Source organism: Tursiops truncatus, chromosome 2 (assembly GCF_011762595.2).
Source record: "Tursiops truncatus isolate mTurTru1 chromosome 2, mTurTru1.mat.Y, whole genome shotgun sequence".
NCBI classification, from domain to species: domain Eukaryota; kingdom Metazoa; phylum Chordata; class Mammalia; order Artiodactyla; family Delphinidae; genus Tursiops; species Tursiops truncatus.
Window position 1 is genome coordinate 8794755 of NC_047035.1, and position 15824 is coordinate 8810578.

Here is a 15824-nt window from a genome sequence, read left to right on the forward strand (position 1 = left end):
ATTGTCCCGCCAGGGGATGTGACGCCTATTTTATAGGCAAGGCAACAGAGGCTCAGCAAACTGATGTATCCAAGGTCACAGACTCCTAGGTGGGGACGCAGGTGACAACTCCCAGAGCCACCAGAGAGACGACAAGGACCAAAGAATAGCCAAGTTGATTGTGGTCGAGTGTATCAGGCAGACCGCGCTCATGAGCCCCTCCTGACCCCCGTCCCCCAACTATGGGGCTGTCTGCTCAGGGCTCCCCAATGTCGGCCTGGGGCCAGGCAGTGGGAAGGCTGGGCGCTGACAGTTAGACCTGGCTTGACCCCCAGCTCCCCACTTCCCTCTGCACCTTGGTGTCCTCATCTGTAAGGCGGGGATGGTAGTAGCGTGTCCCCCTCCGTGTTGTCTGGGGCTGAGCCCCGGGGCTGGCACGGAGCTGGGGTTCCCCCACGGTAGCTGCCATCAGAGTTGCTTTTGCTATCGTTAGTATTACTATTATTAGACCTACCCTGGACCGCTGACTCAGCATGTGCCTTTGAGCAGGTGGCTTTCCCTCTCTGGGCCTCAGTTTCCTCATCTGTAGGGCAAGCAGGGGGGTGATTACACAGATTATTTTGTAAGGTCTTTCCTACTGTGACAGTCTGTGACTAGCAGCTTTCTAAATCTGTTCATTCTGCTGCTGGGGTGGGTCTCCCCACTGTAGCCTGGAAGATGACGTCCCCGGCCTACGGGGAGACTGTGCCAGACGGAGGCCACACCCAAGCAGCTCACCTTCCCACACATCCAGTTGGAAGCCTGCCCAGGGGACACAGGGGCAACAGGTCTGTGCCTCTGCTCACCGCCAAGTCCCTGAACCTCTCAGAGCCTCAGTTTCCTTATCGGTGGAACGGGACTGGTCACTCGTAGGCACTCAGTGAGGCATCACTCTTGGTAGGAGTTTGCATCTGGTGAGATGCCAGGTCCACTGCCTCCAGCCCCTGGCTGCCTGGACCTGCTTCCTCAGGAACCCTTGGAGCCCAGACCACATTAAAACAATCTGGTTTGCAAATGTTTAATGGGCCAGTCACACACTGAGGGGCAAGGCAGGCAGACGACAGCCTCGATGTTCTTCTCCGAATAGGGTCAGGCACAGAAGGTTGACTGGCTCTCAAACCTGTCTCCAGAACATTCAATTTTGGAATAATTCAATGAAGCAAATCAAGAACCTAAAAAAATACCCTTTACTTTTTGCTTGGTATTTCTGAAAACAATCAAAAGGACAGGGAAAGCCTCCTGTCCTCCGATTAGGGAAATAAGAAACAACCAAAACTTTGCGGACCAGTGTCCGCAATTAAATATTAAATATTATACGTGAAAAATATTAAATATTAAATATTATACGTGAAATATTAAATATTATACGTGAAAAATGACGCTCCAGAGAGTTCACCAAAAGAGAGAGAACACTTCTGATATCAGGCCAGGTGGGAAAAAAAAGCTGGGCACTAAATCATATGTATAGCACAGCGGAAAAAATCTGGAAGGCAAAATACCAAATGATTACTCGTGGTGGTTGCCTTTGACCAGTGGGATCCTGTGTTGCTTTTGTGTTTTCTTTATTCTTTGTAGTAGCCTTCACATTTTCTACGAAGAACCTTGATTGCTTTTGGAATGAAACTATTTAAATAAGCCAAGTGCTCGCTCCTATTTTTTTCAAAATAGAGAATGAATGATGGGCTAGCTTGTGCGAGAAAGGCAATCAGCCAGCCCGTGTTCAATGAAAAGGCCTTGCTTACTAAAAACCAGTAAATCGATGCGTAATCGTGTTTTCATATAAAATGAAATGTTGAGTGGATTTATGAGTTGTTTCTTCAGTGATTTCCTGTCTTACCCAACCACCGGTCCTGAGCATGAGACAGGCTGGGACCTGGGACCCTTTGCTGCAGTGCTGCAGTGCCTGCACCTGGACAAACGTCTCCTCCAGCGACAAATTGCAAAGAAATTATAAGGGACTAAAAATAAAACTGTGCGCATGTGCAGCTGGGGCAAATTACAGACAAAAAGACCAAAAAAACCCCAACTGCCACTTCTGAAGAGCTGGGAGGAAAAACAGGGTGTCGAGAGCAAAAGCAGTGTACTACACATGCCCCCCCCCCCGCCCCCCGCACTCAACACCACCAGAGGGGTGGGCAAAACACCTAAGCCACCCCTCTGGCTGGATCCCTGGACACACCCCTACCCTCACCCCATATAAGGAACAAGCTCGCCCCTCCTCGGGGCGGGGGAGGGGCAAGCGAGGGAAACTGTTACTTGTTTTCACCCACCCCCTCCCACCCGCTGCAGCAGGGGCCCCAATAAGTCTTGCCTGAATTTCTTGTCTGGCCTCTAGTCAATTTCTATGGCTTGGGGAAGGCCAAGAACCCTGGTCAGTATCAAGCAGGTGGAGTCAGCGGGCTTCTAAGGACCCAGGAAAGAGCACCCAGGTGGGGAGCTGCCGAGGGAGACTCTGGGAAGGTGGGATTTCCTGCTGGACTCAAAAGCCATTTCTTGTCACAGGATTCAGCCTGATGTTTCACATTTGGGGTCCCCATGAACCAAAAATCCTTCCCCAACCTCTGTTCTTCATTTTGACTCATGTCTCTGTCACCTGGGTTTCGTCTTTGAGGGATTTTTTTCACGCTGGTTGCAAGGATGGCATGTTCTCTGAGCCCTTTCACATTCAGCACGTTTCTGCCGCCTTCACTCAGGGAAGACCATGCACTGTCACAGCCTGCTTCTCTCCTGAGTCTGGAGACACTCCTCTGTTGGATCTGGTGTATTTGCTGCCGTGGGAAAGCCTGACTTTCCTTCCTTTGTGTGTTGCCCGCCGCTTTCCCCCCGTTGCCCCGCCTCTGGGTTCTACGGCTGCCCGCCCTCACCACCCTCTCAGGTCATCCTCAGTCAGGCCAGTGCTGGCCCTTGAGGCAAACCTGCAGCAAAAAGAAAAAGGCTGGGAGGTAGCATCACTCTACAGGCATCTAGATGCCAGCTCTGACATTTACCACCAGTGTGACTGAGCCAGTGGCCGCCTCTCTGGGCCTGGGTCCCCCCACTTGCAGGACTAGAGACTGTCTCCTGCCTGCGGGTTGTGGTGAGGACCCAGCGGGATCAGCCCTGGCAGTCAGGATCTCATTAGCCCTCGGCTCCCTTTTCTGCCTCGGAGTAACCGTCGCCTCCACGGCACCCCAGATCCAGGCGTGTTCTGTGCGGTGACCGCCCCGGGGGGCCCACCTCCACCCCCTCAGCCACGGCCACCACGGTCCACACACGCTCTTGGAAGAAATTCCCCAGGCCACTTGAAAGTCCCCGTGGCTGTGATTTATTTTTGCAGTAAGCACACGTGTACACCGCTGGGGACAGGCAAGGCGGCCCAGTCGGGGAAGTCAGCGCCCAGCTGGGGCTTCGGGATGTTGCCCCAGAGTGGGAAGGCCCGGGGTCCCCCCGGCATCTCCAGCCCTGGCCCCTCTTTCGCTTCCCCACCTGCTCTCTCCCCCGCAGTGGCAGGGCTGGTCTCCTCGCCGCCGCCGGCCTGAGCGCACCTCCTGATGCCCATCTTGACATCTTTTCCCATCCAGGGAGCCACGGCGTCCTCGTGGGGGAACCAGACCAGGTCCCGATCCTAGCGCCGCCTCCGACCAGCTCTGTCACCTCTAGAGAGCGTTGCGTCCGCGCCTGGGGGGAAGCATCCCCCCTCAGCAGCTTTAGCAGAGTTCTGAGGGCGGGGGTGCCCGGGGTAGGGCTGAGATATACACTCTTGGGGCCCTGGGTGGGCTCCCGCCTGGTCTGTCCCACCGCATGTCCTCCCCCATTTACACCCGCCCTCCGCTTTAAAGGTCTAGGACCCTCCTGGGAGAGAATTTGAACCCTGCCCACAATGACAATTCAGAGAGCATAGGTGTCACAAGATGGTTATGGGGACATGCAGGCAGCAGAGAGGTAGTGGTGTGTGTCTGTGTGTGTACATGTGTGTATGTGTGTGCAGTGTAGTGTGTGTGTGGTGTATTTATTTATGTATATTTGTGTGTGTACGTGTGTGTGTGTGAGCTCTGTGTGTGAGTGGTGTGGCGTATTTGTGTGTACATGTGTGTATGTGTATGTGTGTGTGAGCGTGTGGTGTGCGGTGTATGTGTGTGTGATGTGTGTGTGAGCTCTGTGTGCGTGATGTGGCGTATTTGTGTGCACGTGTGTGTACATGTGTGTATGTGTCTGTGTTGTCTGTGTTGTGTGTGTGTTTATATGTGTGTGTGTGTGTGAGCGTGCGGGGTGTGTGTGTGTGTGTGTGAGATGTGTGAGTGTGTGACGTGTGAGTGTGCGTGGCAGGCTGGCACGCAGAGGCCCAGGAAGGGGAAGGTGGAGATCCTGCCATCTGGCTCTGGATTCAGGAGGCCCAGGACAAGCAGAGGGCGGGACTGTCCCGGGTCCTCTGGGCTGGGCCCTGGGGTCACAGGAGCAGGGTGCTGAGTCCGAGTCTCCCAGGCCCTCGCCTGTCTCTCCCACAGGCTCCGCACTCCTCGTGGGCAGAAGCCTCTGAGCTGGGAGCCCAGAGAGTCTCTCCCGAGTGGTTCAGAGAGGAGGGAATGAGCGGGCCCTGCGCGGCGTGGCCACTTTCACACACAGTCCTGCCGTGTCGGCTGCGCAAAGGCTGTGCACGGTGGTCTTGATTCCCTGATGCAGGTGGGAAGGGAGGGGCTCAGGCCGGTCGGCGACCTGCCGTGTGTTACTCAGCAAGCCGTTGGCCAAGCCTCGATCAGAATGCTGGGCTGTTGGACAATGAGGCCGGTGTCCTCCACCACGGCCTCTGCCCAGGGACTGGAACTGGCTGGAGGCCACCTTCGGAGAAGCTGGCACTCAGGGTCCAGAAGAAGGGACTTTGCAGAGTGGTGCAGGCCTACCAGTGGCTGCCATGGGTCCCATGGGGTCGGAGCCCATTCCCTTGGGGAAGGCACCCGGGCTCAGAGCTGGTGGGCTCAGAAGCCTCACCTGTGCCCCAGAGCCTTTAGGACATGGGGGCATGGCAAGACCCATGGAAAGGAAGCCTGGAAACCTGCCACCCGACTGTTAGTCTGCAGGGACACAGAGACCTCCTCGGAATCCCTGCTCCCTCCAGGAGGCCAGAGGCCACACTCAGGGAATGTCACTGATCACCGGCCCTGGCGTCTGATGGCCAGATGCCCATCCTGTTGTCACTGCAGAGTCCGACCTCCCAGGAGGCCTGCTGAGCCTACCAGGGTACAGGCCCTAACGGCCAGGAGGGGTAAGATGAGGCCCTGGCCTTTGAGGGGGCTCACAGGCTGCAGGAGAGGCAAACACACAGATGATGCCAACACAGCATGGCTAGTGCTGTCCCTGAGGGGCCAAAGGCACTTGCGGGGCACCAAGGAGGGACCTAGCTTCTGGGAAGGGGTGTAGAAGGCTTCCAGGAAGGAGGGACCCCTTCATCTCAAAGGCTGAGTAGGAGAAGAAGCTTGAGGAAGGTGTGGAAAAGCATCAGAGGCACGGGAACAGCATGAACGAAGGCTCAGAGGCATTGGAGAGCATTGTGTGCTTAGGATCCTGGGTAGTTCAGATTTTCCTCAGTTTCACACCGGCTTTTTCCCCTCTCTGTTTGGAAGAGTCAAGCCCTCCAATAAGGTCTCAACTCCACGGCTGGGTGTTCCTGCTTTAGGCCTGGGAAATGCTCCATGTCTAAGGCACTCTGCGGCACCATCGCAGGCCCATTTTAGAGCTCAGCCCTCAGAGGCTGGCGTGGGGAGGGGCTGTCTTTGCCCTCCCTTACGTGGGTCTGTTTGGGGGAGAGGCTGCCCTTGTAAATCTGCTCGGAAAGTTATTTCTCCCAGTCGTAACCAGCTCAGCTCTGCCTCAGTGGCCTTCACCAGTCTGCACCTCTCAACGTGTCAAGCAGGGCCTCAAATTCGAATGCCCACAGGCCCATTAAAGTGGGGTGCTGGAGGTGAGAGCAGATGCTGGCGCTGGGGGAGGGGTGGGCACTCCGACGGCCAAGGTCTGACCTAAAGAGCTGTGTGTGGCCAGGTGGGGCATTAATTTTCAGCCTTGCCACAGCCGTCTGCATTCCTAGAGAAGCTGGGAAGCTGAATTTTCATGTGAAATATCCCATTTTAAAACTATTGACTCTTTTAAGAAATGCTGGTGCCTAAATACTTAGCACATCTGTGAGCCTGTTGGTTCGTGGGCTCTGACTGGGACTCAGGTATAAAAGGTTGAAGCAGAGATGATGGGATCCCAGGCCCAGCGGGGGGCAGGGCTTTGAGCTCTGCTCTCCTACCTTCAGGGACATGGGACCCTCCCAGGGAGCAGGAGGCCAGTGTGGAAAGAAGGCCTTCATGGGGCCAACAGAGACCCCCAACCAGGCAGATTGTCCTTCCCACAGCCTGGAAAGGCTGGGATGCTGGGCCCCACCTGTGCTGCAGGCCACTCTTGACCGCAAAGTGTCTGCTTATCACTTCCTGTCTCAGCAACTTATCCTAATTCTCCGCATGGCACAGATCACTTCCTAATATTTCCTCCCCCTTCGCTATTTTCAAAGAGCCAGCCTTTGGTTTTTCCTTAGATGGAATACTGATATTAACGTTTGTTTCCTTTCTAATTAATCATTTTGTTTTGTCATCATTATTCTTTCTTCTACTTCTTTTTCTTTCTTTCTTTTGTTCTTTCTTCTACTTTTTTTGTCCATCCAGCTTCTTGAACTGAACATTTTATGCATTTACTTGCAATCTCTATAAACAATAATACAATCATCATCATCATAATTATTATTATTAACATGAGTTCAACTATGAGTCTGGCTTTGTCTGTACCCCATAAATTTGATTAACAGTGTTCTTGTAACTGATCTTGTCTCAGATATCTGTAATTTCAGTTTTGACGATCTCTGATGGGAGAGTTCTGAGGAAGAGCATTTCCTAAAATTTACAAGTGATCTGTGATGTTTAGTTTCTATATTTCATATTAATTTCTACAGTATGGTCAAGTAATGCAGCCAGTAAGAGTTTTATATCTGGGACTATATTAAGGATTTCTTTAGGGCCTAGAACATAATCAATTTCTATAAATATTCCTTAGAATGTATTTCCTTTGTTGAATACAACATAAGCTAATTTATCATAATTTATAATAATTATGTTACAAATATAACATACTATAATTATATATATATATATATATACACTCTTCAATTCTTCTAGTGGTTATCTTTAAATTTTTAACAAACATATTAAAACTTGTATCCATCTATTAGCATCAAGAGTAGAAAAATAGCTGTTCTTCCAGCTAAGATAAAATCTTTAGTGTAAATCAACTACACTTCAATTTAAAAAAATCTTTAGCACACTTTTCCTCCTCCCTTCTTTTTCTCTTCTCACTTTGCAGATTTAGCTGGAATAATAAGAACTTTTTGTTCCAGATTATTTCCTCATTTTTATGTCTATTTTAGGTATCCTGCCTAAACAGTTACAAAGCTTCACAATCACAATACAACCAATTTGTCGGCCATAGTTTAGAATTGAACTGGTTTAACTGATCAGCTAATTTTCCCTATAACTTGTCTTTCCTTTTCTTGCATTATTTGATGGGATTACTTTCCCATTTGGCTGGAAGGTGCAATCTCAGAGGCTCTGGAAGGACCAGAGAGCCTCCCTACTGCCCTCGGGGTGTCACCCCTGCTGTGTAGGTATTCACAGTAGGTGCCTCGCGCTGGGTTGGATTGTCTTTTCCCTGGAGGGGCTTTCGTTTGGGTGGGAGAGGCAGGACACAGCTTGGTGCTTCCTGAGGCCCAAATCCACCTGCAGTGGAGCTAGGCTGGGAGCTGTCTGAGGCCCCGAGTTCTCAGGGAGAGTGAGTCTGTCGGTTCCTGAAATGACGTGGGAGGGGGCGGTGATAGAGCCCTGGGTACCAGGGTTTGGGGGCCCTGAATTTCGGCCATGGAGATTAAGAGGAGGCATCTGGGGATGGTGACTTTGGGGTCTAGGGCAGGGACAGGGCCTGAGTTCCTTTCAAATTTGCTCCCCCGAGAAAGGCATTTGCAAAGGCAGTGTGTGTCCATGGCTGGTCTTCCCGGTCAGGCCACACCCCCTTGGAATATGGTCACTTGGGGACCCAAAAGAAAGAAGAGGGAACACGATGTCACAGGTACACATCAGCACAGTAACAGCCACAGAAGCGCTGGGCTTGCCCAAGTGCCTGGCACTCTACAGTTTACCGACACCCCACGAGGTGTCTGGCACAGGCGCTGCTGACCTCGTGAGGCTCAGAGAAGCAAAGCGACCTCGCTGAGCAGGCTCAGCCAGCTAGCGAGTTTGGATCGGGGTCTGGAAGCCAGTTCTCTGCGCCCGCCTTCCCAGAGCTCCACTGGCCAGAGAAATCAGAGGGGCCTAGAGGCGCTGGGGAGTGTGGGCTGGAAACCTGAAGTGGGAAAAGTTACAGGGCTCCAGCTGTTGCCACCCACAGGTGTGCTGCCTAGGAATATGAGTGCGGGCATGCTGGGGCTCCCTGTTCCCTGGGAACCCCCAAGCTGTAGTGACCCCACTGCAGGGCAGACAACACCTCTGGTAGTCCTAGGTCCCTGCTGCCGTCCGCCTGCTAAGTGGGCACCTGCAGTAAGCCTGGCCCTGTTTGCACTGCCCTAGCACCATCCGAGATAAACCTCTCCATGCTCCTCAGAAATAGGAATGACTACCCCCAACGTACAGATGAGAAAACTGAGGCTCAGGAGCCTCTCCAGCAGTAGACAGTCGGAATTTGAACGCAGAGCCTTCAAATTGTTCCACCCTGCTTTGTGCTGCGATGATTTTTTTTGGAGGGGGTTCACATTTTTCTAACCTGTAGAACCCTGCAGATTCCAGAGTCAAAGGAATACTTTACTTCTTGGGTTTGTTCTGGAAAGTATATTTTGATTGAAGAGCTGTGGAAGTTTTGCTCAGGCAGGACCCATGGGATGAGAATTATACAGTCCCACTCCAAGAGATAGAAAGTGGCCCAATGCTCAGTGGGAGAGGGATTTAGCTTCAGTCTAAGGAAGGACTTTTTTTTTTTTTTTTTTGCGATACACGGGCCTCTCACTGCTGTGACCTCTCCCGTTGCGGAGCACAGGCTCCGGACGCGCAGGCTCAGCGGCCATGGCTCACGGGCCCAGCCGCTCCGCGGCATGTGGGATCTTCCCGGACCAGGGCACGAACCCGTGTCCCCTGCATCGGCAGGCGGACTCTCAACCACTGCGCCTCCAGGGAAGCCCAGGAAGGACTTTTTAACAGTACAACCCTCTCGAGATGGAGCAGGCTGCCTTGTACAATAGTGACCTCCCCGTTCCTGGAAGCATGTGCACAAAGAAGTCAGGGGATTCCTGGGCCGGGTGGGTGTTGGAAGTGACGTACTCAGTCTTAGTATCGAGTCTTAGGAAGTTCTGATCATCTGATTCATGGCTCTGGGATTCCCTAAGTGCCTTCTGAATCCTCAACACACAGTCCTGCACTGTGTGCTTTTAAAAAAAATTAGACTGTATTTTTAAAGCAGTTTCAGGTTCACAGAAAAATTGTGCAGAAAGTACAGAGAGTTCCCATATGCCTCCTACCCCACATGTGCACAATCTTCCCCACTTATCAACATCCTGCATCAGAGTGCTGTGTTCTTACAATCAATGAACCTACACTGACATATCATATCGCCAAAGTCCATGGTTTACGTTAGGGTTCACTCTTGATGTTGTACATTCCATGGGTTTGGACAAATGTATAATGACATGTATCCGCCATTACAGCTTCATGCAGAGTAGTTTCACTGCCCTAAAAATCTTCTGTGCTCTGTGCGTTCATTCCTCCCTCCCCCCAACTTTGGCAACCACTGATGTTTTTCACTGTCTCCATAGTTCTGCCTTTCCCAGAATGTCATATAATAGGAATCCTACAGTATGTAACCTTTTCAGATTGGCTTCTTTCACTTAGCAACATGCTCTGTGTGCTTTTAGTGCCTGCCAAGTGACCAGTATTCATTTATTCATCCCATCCATCCACCCATCCATCCATCCATCCAGCTATCCATCCAGCCATCTACCCATCCAGCCATCCACCCACCCATCTACCATTCAGTCATTCAGCAAATACTGACCTGTGCCCACTTTATGGTAGGCACGGTTCTCAGTGCAGGCGAGCCAGCTGTGAATGGACAGACATGATCCCTACTCTGATTTTGAAATCAGAGAGGTTAAGTAACTTGTCCAGGGTCACATAGGGCCAATGAGCGGTAGGGCTATGAGTGAAAAGCCAGATTCTTGAGTCTAAACCCCACACCTTCCCTGCTTTACCACCCTCTCCGCTTTAGTGCAGGAATCCACCCAAAAGTCAGGTCACTAAATGACATAAATACACACCTGCCTGTCTGTCTCCTCCATTCAGGGAGAAGACAAACCTAGAACAAACAAGAACATTTCTCTTGCTGGGAGTCCTTCTTGTTACCTGTAGGGAAGGAAGGGAACTATCCCAAACTCCCTAGGACCTGAGGAAAACTTCTCACCCAGCCTGGGAATCAGTCCCCATGTCACCCATCTGCCCGCCCTCCCTCTGTGTTCGGTCTGCCTGTCCTTCCCCGAGAAGGTGAGGCGGCTGGACCAGCCCCTGCCCGGCACCCACCTTGTCCGGAGCACAAACGCGGGCACTTCGTAGCTCCCTGGTCCAGCGGGGCTGCCCGAGGGCCCCAGTCCTCTGAGGAGCCTCCGGAGCTGAGCTGGAGTGGCAGTGGGAACAGATCATCTTTCAAGGGCTGGGCTGTGATGTCATCACCATGCTGGGCACTTCCTCCCTCCACCTCCAGCCTAGACCAGAGCTCCGGCTCCTGCCCAGCGCCGGCCCCAGCCAGGCTGGCTGCAGCTTCCAGATCCCAGACATACAGATCCCCCCTACAGAGGGTAACTGCATCTGCCCAGGGCTCCTGCTGCCCTCTGTGTCTGGGGGGCTGGGCCAGCCGCATGGGTGATTTCCAGGTTAGTCCATGGAATGTTCTCTTGTGTAGACAGCCTGCCCTTTAGAGGCTCGGATTGGCAAACGCGTTCTGGGCTCCAAGTCAGCCTGGATTTCAGTCTCCGTGCTGCCGCTTTCCTGGCAAAAAAACCTCGGGCAGGTGACTTAACATCTCTGAACTCTGAAATGTAGCTGACGGTGAAAAATCTCAGAGAGGGGAGTGGTGAGGATTAGCAACAGTCCTGACGTGTATATAACTTTTACTGTGGCAGGCGCTTTTTTAAAGCCCGTAAATGCGTTAACTCAGCTAATCCTCCCAGGAGCCCAGGCAGGCTGGCTCCAAACTCTGTTCTTAACCACTTTCCCATCCCTTTTCTCAACTAAATGAAAATTTGGTGTGAATATTGGATGCATAGCAGGTGACCCTTAAAATACTAGTTTTCTTCTTTCTGGTATTGAGGTAGGTAGCTGACACACTCCCCAAGTGAATCCATTTGTCTAATAGCACATGTATTGCTTATCATTATTTCTTTTCCCTGTGTGGTTGTTTTGTGTCTGAGTTCAGGTGTAAAACAGTGGGCATTTACACAGAAGGTAGAAGCAAGGGTGGCCAGGGAGGCAGGGGAGTTCTGATTTTTTTTATGCCATGTATACTTCCAAAGGGATGATGGCAGCAGAAACTCGGAAATGTCTTCAGAGACAGAACACATTTCCCTGTCGTGTTTTCTGGTGACACTTCCGGGTCTGTGCCTCTGAGACTCCGCCATTTCTTTGGGGGTGTTTGCCTGTGGTTTCCTCACACTTCAACACTGGTTGGCTTTCTTAGCTTCACTCTGGAGACTAACTGACAATCCACAGCACTTAACACTCCCAGAAGCTTAGAAGCTGCGAAGTATGGGGGCCTTCGAACATTTTTGGAAAAAGTCTTAAAGCCTTTCCTTCAAAAGAGAGCTGATGATGTGGGTCCGGTGGGACTGGGGGAATAAACGGGAGGGTCATGACTCCACCTGCCGTCTCCCCTTCCCCTGTAACTTCTCTGAACCAAGTCCTCAAACCAGCGACTGAGTCCAACTCCATTATCAGAGATACGGGGAAACTGAGTCCCAGAAGGGTTAATGGGGAGGCCTGGGATCTAGGCCTGACTTGCCTGTGAACTGGTTGCATAAATTTGAATGTGGTCCTTTCCCTGACCTGGTGTCTCAGTGACTCCTCTGCACAGTGACTGGTTCTACAGTGCTGGGACTCCTTGATCTGAGGTTTCTGACTTCCTAGATGGGAGCAGTGCTCTGTGGACAGGCTGCCTGGTGTCCACCAGCCCTATAACATGGACTGTGCTCTATGCTTTTTCCAGGATAGAGGATCTATAGTCTTCGTCAAATTACTAAAAGGATCTTCTATGAGCCAAAGCATCTTGAGTCCCTCAGACATCAGAGAGAGAGAGAGACCTTGTGAGGTCCCTTCCAGCTCCCATAGTCTAGGGTTCTACTTCTACGAGATGAAAAATCTTCAAAGATCTGAATCCAGTGCTGATGCTTCTGTAAATACTATTGACAGAGAGAGCTCCAAAAGGCATCGTCCCTCCACACACTTCTCCATCCACCACTGTAATACAGTTTTTTTGTGGGGGTGGGGGTGGGGGGGATGCTATCGACCCAGTTTTGAAATTCTGGCTGGCGGTTGGTCAATTCTTCTTAAACAGCTAAGTTCACACTCCCATCACTTCCCTTCTCGGGCTTTCACACTATGCACCTGCCCTAATCACACGGGGGCCAGGTACCAAACAAATATGGACAGCCCCTATACCCTGGAACTTACAAAATTATTCAAATTAGCCGATCCATAGGAAGCCTGAGACAGCTGCCTAGCCCATCTTGCTTGCTGTACATAAGCTCTCCCCGTACATAAGCTCTAACCTGCTTGCTGTTACTCTGTCCCCAGGTGCAGCCCCTGTGCGGCCCTGCCTGGAAGACTTCTCTCCTTTGGGGAAGTAATTAACAAAAAGTTCTGCCTTTCATCTATCTGAGTGCCGTTGTGTCATGTCTCTCCAACAAAAGAATCTTTAAATCTTGTAAAATAATCCCCCACTCTTCCATTCACCTACACTTGTATCTACCCATTCACCCATCCACCCACCCGCTCTCCCATCCACCCATCCGTCCATCCATCCATCCATCCATCCGCCGATTTATCAGACATCCGCATAGGTAGTCTGTGCATTGTGAGGCAGAAGTGAACGAATCAATGCACCCATGTCTGGAAGGAGCCCACCACTGAGGCCAGGGAACCATTTCGAAAGGAATTTCTCACAAACTCAGTAACAACCCACTCATTTATATCTGGATCGGCACATATCTGTATTTCATTTTTGCTGTGAGAAAATTTAGCTAAACCCTTCCTGCGAAATCTGACACCCCTGACTTATTCTACCCCTTTCCACTTATCCACTTGGCTGGGGTCACAAGGGGGCTCAGCCCTGCCAGGACTCCGGCTCCAGCCAGCCCGGGGGTCTTCAGGGACAACTAGAGGAGGCACCAAGTTCCTCCTGCATGTAACCCTGATGGCCTCCACACGAAGCCAGGGCCCCTCTGTGGCTTGGTGAGAACCGACCCCTGGCCTCTCCAGCTCAAGTCCGAACCTAAGCCTTAGCAACGCGCAGTCATCTAGGTCTCCCACGTGTGGCGGATGGCAGCTGACTCCACGCCTTTGCACGTGCAGCGATCTCTGCTTGGAGCGCCTTCCTTTGGAAACTCCCGCCCTTCTTTTAGGGGCCGCTCACGGGCCTTTTCCTGATGTGCCTGGTGGAGGCTGCCCCTCGCCTGCACTCAGCGCGCTGGCCGCTTCCCTTCACAGTGCTGAGTTTTCCTCCATGCCCCCTGGACGTGAATCCCATGAGGCAGGGACTCCTGTCTTATTTATTTATTTATTATCCCGTCTGTTATCATCCAGCACATAGCAGGGCCCCTGTGAACTCCTGCCGGTGGAATGAAGACACAGGTCCGTCTACAGGCAAAAGCCCCCAGATCCAACCTCGCTGGGGTGGAGAAAAGAGCCCATAAAACAGAACAGCAGGAAAGCAAGCTACGTGTGCACGTGTATGCACACGTGTTTGTTTATGTATGTCTGTCCCTCCATCCCACTGTTCCAGAACTTCCTCTCCAAATGTCTGTGTGTGAGGCTGAGGCCCTCAGTCCCCTCCCCGGGAAGGCCCTTCTCCATCCAGCTCCAGAAGTGGGCTGTGCTTTTGTCCAGAACTCTGTGGTCTTGACCAGAAAGCAGCCCCCGTTCTCTGTCACTCGGCAGCCGGCCGGCACACCGCAGGCAGACCAATCCTGAGAAACTGGGTGAGCACGGATTTTGGTTCAGAGCGAAACACGCACAACGCCTACAGTGTGGACTGGTTGACACTGATGCCCACGTCCACGGGCCCTGCAGAGCAAGTCCCAGCCAACGTGCAGCCCCCTCCGTTCTGCCTCTGTTCTCGCCCCGACCCCCCAGAGGCCCCCATAGCCCTGCAGGAAGCTTCGTCCTGGGCACAGCTGGCTCTCAGTCCCCAGCTCCGACCCCCGGGCTGTCCATTCCCCAGTGATAAGTTACTAGCTGATTACCGTCCTTCTGAGTAAAGGAGAATTAACATTTTCATTTATTAACATGTATTTTACCATTCACCTTTATATCACTCAGCTTGAAGTGCAAATATCTGTGCGTTTAACTCACGTGTGAAATCACGGAGATAGCACCATTTCTATTCTGCAGTTTATACGCGCATATGCATTTTGTTCTTTCCAGAACGGTGGAAACATGGAGAGAGCAAACTCTTCTGCTTTTACTTAACCCCTTGATATGGGTTGTTTTCCTCACAATTTCTGTCCGACTGGACTTTCCCACACCCTGTCCCCAGATTTAGGGCATGAGTGAAATCCTTGCTATTTCTGGTGCAAAGACCTTCAGAGCTGCGATCAGAGAGGAACTTGAGGAAGGAGGTGGGGGCGAAGGGCACAGGGAGGCTAATCTTTCCTCCGTCTGTCTGTCTGTCTCCCTGCTGCCCTGGGAGGTGGATGGGGGCCTCGTCCTGCTGGGCCGGCAGGTTGGTGGGAAGGAGGCCTCGGTTGCCGGTCGGCCTGGCCACACTGCTTCCTACCTCTGTCCTCAGCCCTGGGGCTGCCGCTGCTCTTACGCCCAGAGGTGATTCCTCACTTCCTGCCCGGGCAGCAGGCTGGGGGGCTGCCGAGTTTGGGAAATCCTAAGAGTAAGGAGCCCAGGCTGATTCCCGGCATCCCTTGCCCCTCTTCTCCAGGGACTGACCGCTGAGCCAGGGTCCCCAGGGAGCCGGCTCTACCTGCAGGGTCCTCGTGCCTCCCGTGGAACCTGGGACCCCAGGTCCGGTGCCCACTAGGCTCGGTGCTGAGGCCCCTCCTTTCCCCTTCCCACCCCCTCATCAGGAGACTGAAGCTCCGGGAGGGGATTTACTCTGGTGAGTGGCGCCCTCGGACCTCCCTATTCTGGGTATTTCATAGAAACGGAATCCTATGACATGTGGCCTTTGGGGCCTGGCTTCTTACACGCAGTGTCATGTTTTTGAGACTCAGCCACATGGCGGCACATAGCGGCCCTTCATTCCTGTTTGTGGCTCAGCAATGCTCCGTCCTATGGCTGGACCACATCTGCTTGTCCCTTCCCCCATGGATGGACTTCGGGGCTGTTTCTCCCTTTCAACCACTGTGAATAACGTTGCCAGGAGCACTCACGTGGAAGTGTTTGTCTGGGTTCCTGTTTTCAGTCTTTTGGGGATGTACCCAGCTGGGCCACGTGGTAACTCTGTGCTTCACTTTTGGAGGAAGAGCCAGACTGTCTTCACAG

General features: G+C 52.3%; 2 protein-coding genes and 1 long non-coding RNA gene across 4 annotated transcripts in view; 1 reads left to right on the forward strand and 2 right to left on the reverse strand.

The window, feature by feature from the left end:
- BDKRB1 (bradykinin receptor B1) overlaps positions 1-10744 on the reverse strand; it is a 52113-nt gene extending 41369 nt beyond the window's left edge. The window contains exon 1 of the mRNA XM_004332167.4: positions 10641-10744. The gene's annotated coding sequence lies outside the window, so the exon portion shown is untranslated. The remainder of the gene's footprint in view (positions 1-10640) is intronic.
- Positions 1-10781, reverse strand: part of BDKRB2 (bradykinin receptor B2) — a 29951-nt gene extending 19170 nt beyond the window's left edge. Inside the window, 3 exon segments of the mRNA XM_033850658.2 lie at positions 494-562; positions 3484-3675; positions 10641-10781. The gene's annotated coding sequence lies outside the window, so the exon portion shown is untranslated.
- A 70-nt stretch (positions 10782-10851) lies between these two features.
- Positions 10852-15824, forward strand: part of LOC141277930 (uncharacterized) — a 61448-nt gene continuing 56475 nt past the window's right edge. For both annotated transcript variants that reach the window (XR_012329842.1, XR_012329843.1), the window contains exon 1: positions 10852-10990. This is a non-coding gene — a long non-coding RNA (uncharacterized lncRNA). The remainder of the gene's footprint in view (positions 10991-15824) is intronic.